The following is a 10,695-nucleotide window of genomic DNA, read 5'->3' on the forward strand; positions in this document are numbered from 1 at the left end:
GTTTGTTACAGTGTGATGAGAATATTGATCCTATAGACTAGTTTTTTTATCGATCTGTCTTCAGTAAGCTTTCCAGAGGCTACAACTTACCAGAAAGCAAGACGTCCTGTTAAACATCTTAACAAGACTTTACCTAAAATAGGTTCTAGAGTGATATTGTATTTTTACATTAATTAACTTGGCAACTAGTGCTAATAAATAGATTTTTATTTAAATAACCCTTTACTAAGTATATCATGGTGTAGTTGTAACAATGTGATAATTGAAATGTGTTTACAAGCAGAGAAAATTCAGCAATTGAGGGTGAGGAACAAATTTTTTTTGTTTTTTGTTTTGATGCACTGCAAAATGCCAATTTTGTTAATATAAAGTAGAACATAAAATTTGGTAATGGTACCAAAATGGTGATGATAAGAAGGGTAGAGTGCTATTTAGAAAGACTCTAGCGATAACACAATGATTCTTGCGATAAAGGTAGTGAAGATATGGACCCTATCCAGGAACCATGGGCGAAGCTCTACATTATCAGGCTATTAACTAAAGTCCGAATGGTACTGTACTGAGTGGGGCAAAACCATTTGGTCTGCATACAGAGCTATTCGAATGGCAAAATCTGGATATTGTTTAAGCTGTTTAACAATGTCTGGATTTCACAGCCTGAATTTGGTTAGGATTTTTAGCCAATTTGAATATTGCTGAAGGCTGGAATCCCAGTGAATGCTACAAATCCGGGCTTGGATTGAAATAAATTAAATATTTGCCCATTGGCAGTGAACATGCCATTGTCACCCACCAAATAGCTAGATGTCCCCCACTTTCCCAACCGGTGGCTGAAGGTCCTCAATCCTCGCTATTAAAAATAAATAACCCGATCTATCACTCTGATGATAGTGAGAGGGGCCAATAAAACTAATTCCTGTAAAAAAAAACAAAAAACCAAAAACCTCTCGTTTTTCTTCTAACTCTTCTTTATTTCAGCTCCAAGAAAGGACAAATCCATAATTACCAACATAACTATTAAAAAGTAAAAAATGAATTATTTGCAAAAGAAAACCAGGAAAAATACAAAAAGCACAACAATAAAACTAATCAATTTATTTGCCCCGCATGCACCTGCAGCCAACTTCTCTTATGGTAATATGAGAACTTATTGGCCCCATAGACTTTTTATTTATTTATTAACCTTTTTCATGGCAAGCACTGGTAAAAATCCGGTATTTGATGAATAATACCCCGTAGGTATTATTTTGTGTTGGAAGTGCTTATTTATAGAAATATGTATAATAGAATTACATACGAAGTCCAGCACACTCACTAAACACCAGCTTCAAAGCTCACAAAATTCTATAGGTTTACTTAATAAGATGATAAAAAGGGGTAGACAATATAACCAATATATAATTATAGAAATGTGTATTATAGGAAAGGACTATGGGCCTGAAATCTACCAATGGAAGAGTTAGAGGGCCAATGAGTTCCTGTCATCGCATTGGAGGGTGTTCCAGAAATATGTTTTGAATGCATTTTTTGCACTGGGACGCCAGCGATGGGTTGAGAGCACCAGGTGACGCTCTTAGTCTCTCACCGGCACCCAGTGTAAGGCTTCCATATTTATACTGGTGCCAGAGGAGAAAGAATAATTATTTGGAGCACTTTGGTTTTAAACCATTTATAAATGGTTTTACCTCTTAATGTAAAATGTTGTCCAGGATCTCCAGGCACCATAACTACTTTGTCTCAACAAAGTTGTTATGGCACCCAGAATGTTCCTTTTAAAAGAGCTGTCAATAGCTATAGATTTTGTATTTTTTTTTTCGTAATAAATTTCTTTAAAAAAAATTAAAATAAATGGGTACCTTGTGGTAGGAGTGTAAGCGTTAATCCTGGAATTAACGTTAGAAGAGACTGTGTCACTGAGCAGGTCCTCGATTCTGAAAGCTAGCAGGTATCACTCATTGGAACTCGGTGCCACAAGCAGAGCCCAAGACAAGACGAAAAATAAGAAAAAGTGAGACAATTTGAATGCAATCAGTAGATTACGTTGATTTGCAAAGAATACACCATTCCAGTCTAGTTCTAAATATGCTGACTATTAATTCCAATGCACATTGGTTCTGCTCCCACTTACGTGTTAATCTGTCTGGTATGTGTTACTGTACGGCTTGTCCTTAAGTAACCTTCCTGTACAGATCCCCGTCTGTTATATCTGCCACATGTACAGTGCGGTTATTGGAAAGTGGAATTATTTGTGACGTTTGCCAGAGCCTGATGAATTTCCAAATAGTACAGTCATTATTCTTCTGTAAATTTGAATATATCCTCATGGCAGGTCTGGTTAAGGTAAGATTTATTGAGTTAAATAGAATTATGAAGGCAAATTTAATATACTTTCTATTTAAAAAAAAAACCCAAAAAAAAAAACCTGAATTTCTGTAAATGTCCCTGAAAAAAACTCTTCATTTTTGCTAGTGGCATAAATATATATATATTCTTAATAGTGATGACCTAGTTGTGTGTTTTTAATAAATCGAGTTATGTTCAGCAGCAGGCACTATAAGGAATGGCATATTCTTGGCAATAAAATTCTTTTGGAGATTTAAACTAACTCCATCTCTTGTCAAATCACATCAATGAGGGCACCAATCCTAAAACTTAATGTTATGAGTCATCCCCCAGATCTATAGGATGTGCTACTTGGGTGCCAATAGGTATTTATACATTAGAACATACATACAGACTGACGCAAACTTACAGGTTATTTCATGGTACTGAGTCCATTGCTGTTTCAGCAGAATATACTATAGGGTTACTCCAGGCCTGCGACAGTGGATATGATGTCTGGAGTGCCCTTGCCTGGTTCCCCGGTAATAAGGAAAATGCTACACATTTAGATTTCAGGCACCATGACCACTCCAAATCACTGAAGTGGTCATTGTGCTTGGAGTGACCTTTAAAGTACGTTGGTCACATCTTGTGGCCGGTTTTCCGCTTAGTAATGCCATGGTCTGCTGGTGGCTTGGTGATGACGGTGTTTGGTGATCATTACCAAGTTCATGGCAAGCTCAAACACTACACACTGCCCAATTGATAGCCAGGGGTGTTTCATTGATTTTGTTTAATAAGAGTGCTGACTTGTCATAGAAATCTGCATTTTTATAAACCGTCATCATAATGGGATATCCCTCACCCAGCAAGCTGAAGTGCTTTCTAGATGTAGAGTGGTCCCTTAAACAGCATGGTTATCGAACTATGACAACCTCCTGCTATCCTATGCAGCTGCTTGGCTAGTTCAGTCTTACTTTAGAAAGGCAATTGGTAGGAAAACTCCCCAATATGCTTGGACATCTCAAATGGCCTAAATCATCCCAACTCTATTATATAACTTGGATGAAGATAATAACAGATGGGAAACTTAAACCACTCTCCGAGTTATGTCCCAATACCCATCCTACATTTATGGATGAATTTTGGTATCAACAATTGCAACAATATGCATTGGCACTGACACACGTAGATGGAATACCCACTCCCACCAAATTTGAAAACCTATGCATACGGCAACATTCCCTTAAAAAAACATCCCAAGGCCACGCTCCTTTCTGGAGATATTTCTCCACCATCTCAACTCCTGCCATCACAAATCACACCCAACACATGCAAAATCACTAATTATAGAGCGATTGTAAACACAAGATGGAGACCAAAGACATTTGTACATACAGAGAATAATATCTTCTTTAACTGTCTATTTATGTATTGAAGATATAGTACACACTTGAAAACCAACTACCGATGACCATTATGACAACAATCATGTGCGGAGTTAATCTTTTCCGTACTATTTTCTCTTTTTATCCTTTGTTTTTATTTTTCAATACTATGCTAATTCTTAATAACGTATTGTTATTCACTGATGATATTTTATTCTGCAACATACTCACCTACGTGAGTGATACTAAGTATCTTACCTACGTAACCTCAGGTACAGGCAAAAGCACAGATGGGCATTGCTATAAAACGCTACTCACATATGACATATGTATGATATGTCGCAACCTCAATGCTCACTGACGACCAATTTAATGCCTTGAATTTATATGTCTCAAACATTATCAGAAATTGTACCGATGTATACAACTGTATCTTTATTTTTGAAAAACAATAAAAAGAGAATAAACAAAAAAACATAAAAATATGCTTGGACATTTTCTAAAACTCTAGAATGCAGTCTCAAACTCTAGAATAGTCTGTATAACCTCTAACTCTAGAACATTACCTCTAATTCTAGAACACTGAACATTATGTGAAACACTAGAACACTTAACATTGCCTCTAACTCTAGAACAAACTGACAAGCTGAACAATGAACATTGTCTATGAAGGGATATATATCCCAAGATGGGAGAATGGCTTTGGCTCATTGCTGGCGGGACATCTGAGATCGCTGTCCAGAAGACTGCATTGATGGTGGTTGTGGCAATACCCAATGACTATAACATCAGGAAGAAGGAACATGAGAAGATAGACAAATACCAAGGATTGAAAGCAGGGCTAGAAAGGGTGTGGAAAATGAAGGCAGTAGTAGTCCCATTTGTGATAGGAGCACACAGGGCTGTGACACCTAGTTTGGAGGAGTGGCTTTAACAGATTCCAGGTGGGACATCACTTGTAGAGGGGCTGAGAATAAGAAATATACAAAAGACCTCCCAGAGGGATGAGAAAGTTGATATATATATCTATATAGTGAGGAAAAACATGTTTGATCCCCTGCTGATTTTGAACGTATGCCCCCTGACAAAGAAATTATCAGTCTATAATTTTAATGGTAGGTGTATTTTATCACTGAAGTGGTCATTGTGCTTGGAGTGACCTTTAAAGTACGTTGGTCATATCTTGTGGCCGGTTTTCCGCTTAGCAATGCTATGGTCTGCTGGTGGCTTGGTGATGATGGTGTTGGGTGATCATTACCAAGTTCATGGCAAGCTCGAACACTACACACTGCCCAATTGATAGTCAGGGGTGTTTCATTGATTTTGTTTAATAAGAGTGCTGACTTGTCATAGAAATCTGCATTTTTATAAACCCATCATAATGGGATATCCATCACCCAGCAAGCTGAAGTGCTTTCTAGATGTAGAGGGGTCCTTTAAACAGCATGGTTATCAGACTTTGACAAACTGCTGCTATCCTACGCAGCTGCTTGGCTAGTTCAGTCTTACTTTAGAAAGGCAATTGGTAGGAAAACTCCTCAATATGCTTGGACATCTCAAATGGCCTAAATCATCCCAACTCCATTATGTAACTTTGATGGAGATAATAACAGATGGGAAACTTAAACCACTCTCCGAGTTATGTCCCAATACCCATCCTACATTATGGATGAATTTTGGTATCAACAATTGCAACAATATGCATTGGCACTGACACACGTAGATGGAATACCCACTCCCACCAAATTTGAAAACCTATGCATACGGCAACATTCCCTTAAAAAACATCCCAAGGCCACGCTCCTTTCTGGAGATATTTCTCCACCTATCCCCCAAATCTATAAAACTCTATCATAAATCTATTGAATTCTATCTATTATTAGCAGCTAAAGCTCTCATACCTAAATATTGGAGGCCACAGGTTTTACTAGAGTAGAACATATTAGAAGCATGGAAGAGGTTAGTTACTCTTTATCTGGACATAACACGCAATACACAATAACTTGGGTGATGTGGATAGGGCATACGAAGAGCAGAAATGTGTAAATATAAGCTAATCTCTAGGGACTGAAGTGGTCATTGTGCTTGGAGTGACCTTTAAAGTACGTTGGTCATATCTTGTGGCTGTTTTTCCGCTTAGCAATGCTATGGTCTGCTGGTGGCTTGGTGATGACGGTGTTTGGTGATCATTACCAAGTTTGGTGATCATTACCAAGTTCATGGCAAGCACACCACACTGCCCAATTGATAGTCACTAACAGTGAGAGGCAGAACAACGACCCCCCCACCCAGAAAAACTCATGTAAAAAAAGTTACAAATTGATTTGCATGTCAATGAAATAAGTATTTGACCCCTTTCGACTTAGTACTTAGCACCCCTCTTGACAATCACAGAGGTCAGACGTTTATTGTAGTTGGCCACCATGTTTGCACACATCTCAGGAGGGATTTTGTCCCACTCCTCTTTGCAGATCTTCTCCAAGTCATTAAGGTTTTGAGGCTGACATTTGAAAACTCAAACCCTTAGCTCCCTCCACAGATTTTCTATATCTGGTTATTCACGCTTACTCTGCGCGGGCTGGGGCCGCAACACATGGCGGGCGGGCACCTGGTCGCAGGGCTGCGACCCGTGCGACCGCGGTATGTACGCCAGTGCATGCATAAACACATACACTTAAAGGACCACTACAGACACCCAGATCAAATCAGCTCAATGAAGTGGTCTGGGTGCCAGGTCTCTCTAGTTTTAACCCTGCAGCTGAAAACAGCAGTTTCAGAGAAACTGCTATGTTTCACTGAGGGTTAATCCATCTCTAGTGGCTGTCTCATTGACAGCCGCTAGAGGATTTTCTGCGATTCTCACTGTGAAAATCACAGTGAGAAGACGCTGAACGTCCATAGGAAAGCATTGAGTAATGCTTTCCTATATGGGCGGTTTGAATGCGCGCGTGGCTCTTGCCACGCATGTGCATTCGGAGCTGAGAGGCGGATCGGGACGGAGAGATCCCCAGCACCAAGGGAGCCCGGCGCTGGAGAAAGGTAAGTGCTTTAGACACACACACACACACACTCTCATGAACAGACGCACACATTTACTGACAGACACACACTCAGTGACAGACGCACACAAACATACTCAGTAACAGACACACACACTAACACTAACACACTCTAAAACTAACACACTCACTAACACAATCACTCACACTAACACACTCACTAACACACTCACTAACACACACTCAGTAACACACACTCATTAACAAACACTCACTCACACTCACTCACTAACACACTCATTCACTCACACTCACTCACTAACACACTCACAAACTAACACAAACTAACACTAACACACTCACTAACACACTCACTAACACACTCACTAACACACTCACTAACACAATCACTCACAAACTCACTAACACAATCACTCACACTAACACACTCACTAACACACTCACACACTCACACTAACACACTAACACACTCACACTAACACACTCACACTAACACACTCACACTAACACACTCACACTAACACACTCACACTAACACACTCACTAACACACTCACTAACACACTCACTAACACACTCACTAACACTAACACACTCACTAACACTAACACACTCACTAACACACTCTCTCACTAACACACACACACACTAACACAAACTAACACTAACACACTCACTAACACACTCACTAACACTAACACACTCACATTAACACACTCACTAACACACACACTCACTCACTAACACTCACACACTCACTAACACACTCACATTAACACACTCACTAACACTAACACACTCACTAACACACTCACTAACACTAACACACTCACTAACACACTCACTCACACTCTCACTAACACACTCACTAACACTAACACACTCACTAACACTAACACACACACACTCACTAACACACTCACTAACACACTCACTAACACACTCACTAACACACTCACTAACACTAACACACTCACTAACACACACTCACACACACTCACTAACACACTCACTAAACACACACACACGTTTTTTCTGTTTTTTTTTTAATTTAATCCCCCCAGCCTCCTTACCTGTGTGAGAGCTGGGGGGATTCCCTGGGGTCCAGTGGTGTTGCTGGTCACCCGGCTGGCGGGCGCGCGAGGGAGCACTGTCCCCTGGGTGCTCCCTCTTCAGCTCCCTCGCGCGCCGCGTACTGATACCGGAGCCGGAAGATGACGTCATCTTCCGGCTCCGGTTTCAGTGCGGTGCGCGAGGGAGCTGAAGAGGGAGCACCCAGGGGACAGTGCTCCCTCGCGCGCCCGCCAGCCGGGTGACAGCAGGGCCAGCCTCGGGGGGCCCGGAGGTGGCCGGCTCCTGGGCCCCCCAGCAGAAGAGGCTGGCCCTGTGGGTACATACCGGGTCGCAGGGGCGGCCGGGCCCCCTGGTGGGCCGGGCCCGGTCGCAGCCGCGACCCCTGCGACCCTGGTATGTACGCCACTGCCCCAACAACAACTGCTTTCTATTAGGCCTCATCATAGTATTCAAGCCTCTCTGCACAACACCACTAGCCTCTTTCCACAACACCTCTAGCCTCAGTGCCTCTCTCCACAACACCTCTAGCCTCAGTGCCTCTCTCCACAACACCTCTAGCCTCAGTGCCTCTCTGCACAACACCACTAGTCTCAGTGCCTCTCTGCACAACACCACTAGCCTCAGTGCCTCTCTGCACAACACCACTAGCCTCAGTGCCTCTCTGCACAACACCACTAGCCTCAGTGCCTCTCTGCACAACACCACTAGCCTCAGTGCCTCTCTGCACAACACCACTAGCCTCAGTGCCTCTCTGCACAACACCACTAGCCTCAGTGCCTCTCTGCACAACACCACTAGCCTCAGTGCCTCTCTGCACAACACCACTAGCCTCAGTGCCTCTCTGCACAACACCACTAGCCTCAGTGCCTCTCTGCACAACACCACTAGCCTCAGTGCCTCTCTGCACAACACCACTAGCCTCAGTGCCTCTCTGCACAACACCACTAGCCTCAGTGCCTCTCTGCACAACACCACTAGCCTCAGTGCCTCTCTGCACAACACCACTAGCCTCAGTGCCTGTCTCCGTGACACCTTTACACTCTGAAAGTGCAGAAAATGAATTATGTAGAACAACAGACTGTGCAATATGCCTTTTATCCACAACTCTAAGTCTACCAGATCCTACAGTAATCCATCTGCCATTCCTAGTATGTCTCTGTGGCAGTGGGAAGGAGGTTCTCATCCAAGATTTGATGGTGCATGGCCTTTGATGCGATGCAGTTGTCCTGTTCCCTTAGCAGAAAAACACCCCCAAAGCATGTTTCCACCTCCATGTTTGACGGTTGGGATAGTGTTCTTAGTGTCATAGGCAGCATTTCTCCTACAAACAGGGCGAGTTGAGTTGATGCCAAAGAGCTTGATTTTGGTCTCATCTGACCACAACACTTTCACCCAGTTCTCCTCTGAATCATTAAGATGTTCATAGGCAAACTTCAGACAAGCCTGTACATGTGCTATCTTGAGCAGGGGGATCTTGCGGGTGCTGCAGGATTTCAGTCCTTTACAGCGTAGTATGTTACCAATTGTTTTCTTGGTGACTATGGTCCCAGCTGCCTTGAGATCATTAACAAGATCCTCCCCTGTAGTTCTGGGCTGATTACTCACTGTTCTCATGATCACTAAAACTCCACGAAGTGAGATCTTGCAAAGGAGATTGACAGTTATTTTGTGTTTCTTCGATTTGCGAATAATTGCAACTGTTGTCATCTTCTCACCAAGCTGCTTGGCGATGGTCTTGTAGTCTATTCCAGCCTTGTGTAGGTCTACAATCTTGTCCCTGACATCCTTGGACAGCTCTTTGGTCTTGACCATGGTGGCGAGTTTGGAATCTGATTGATTGATTGCTTCTGTGGACAGGTGTCTTTTATACAGGTAACGAGCTGAGATTAGGAGCACTCCCTTTAAGAGAGTGCTCCTAATCTCAGCTTGTTACCTGTATAAAATACACCTGGGAGCCAGAAATCTTGCTGATTGATTGGGGATCAAATACTTATTTCACTCACTGACATGCAAATCAGTTTATAACTTTTTTGACATGCGTTTTCCTGGATTTTTTTTTAATTCTGTTTTTCACTTTTAAAATACACCAACCATTACAATTATAGACTGATCATTTCTTTGTCAGTGGAAAAATGTTAAAAATCAGCAAGGGCTCAAATACTTTTTCCCCTCACTGTATATATATATTTGTGGTCAGGGCACTATTGCTGTAATGGTTAGATAACATATAATTAGTAATAACATATGAATAGTAATAATAACAACATAGTACATAGTGCATAGTATACAAACACCAGTCGGTTGTGGTGTGCCGGAACCGACAACGCAGTAGACCTGTAAAAAAGAGGGCCCACCTTTCGAGGGTGATGTGAAAGAGGGAGTGGTGTGAGGGTTAACTTGCCAGACCAATAATAATATGTGAGAGAGGATTAGAGGTCCTTATAAAGGGGACCCAAGCCCCTCCCACAACTACAGGCCCAGCCTTAAATTTGTGGTCGGGGCAATATTGCGTTAAATGGTTAGATAACATACCATATGAATAGTAATAATAACATAGTATACAAACACCAGTCGGTTGTGGTGTGCCGTAACTAACAATGCCATAGGCCTGTAAAAAGAGGGCAAAAGGAAGTGTACCATACAAGATTGTATGCTTTCTACAATACATCAATTATTTAGACAAGTCTTGAAAGGCTTGACGAATCTCTTTAACTGGCTTTAGGATATATAGAGTGTATGTGGATGATTTCCAGCGTCCCATGGCTTTAATGATATGTGCTGCTTGCTGTTTAGGCGACATGCCTCGAGTAGGGGCATGAGGGAGGATTTAACCTCCCTTTTATTAATATGGGGGTCATAGTGACCCCCATAGGTTTTAATGTAGGGTGGGTA

This window comes from Pelobates fuscus, chromosome 2 (assembly GCF_036172605.1).
Source record: "Pelobates fuscus isolate aPelFus1 chromosome 2, aPelFus1.pri, whole genome shotgun sequence".
Lineage (NCBI taxonomy): Eukaryota > Metazoa > Chordata > Amphibia > Anura > Pelobatidae > Pelobates > Pelobates fuscus.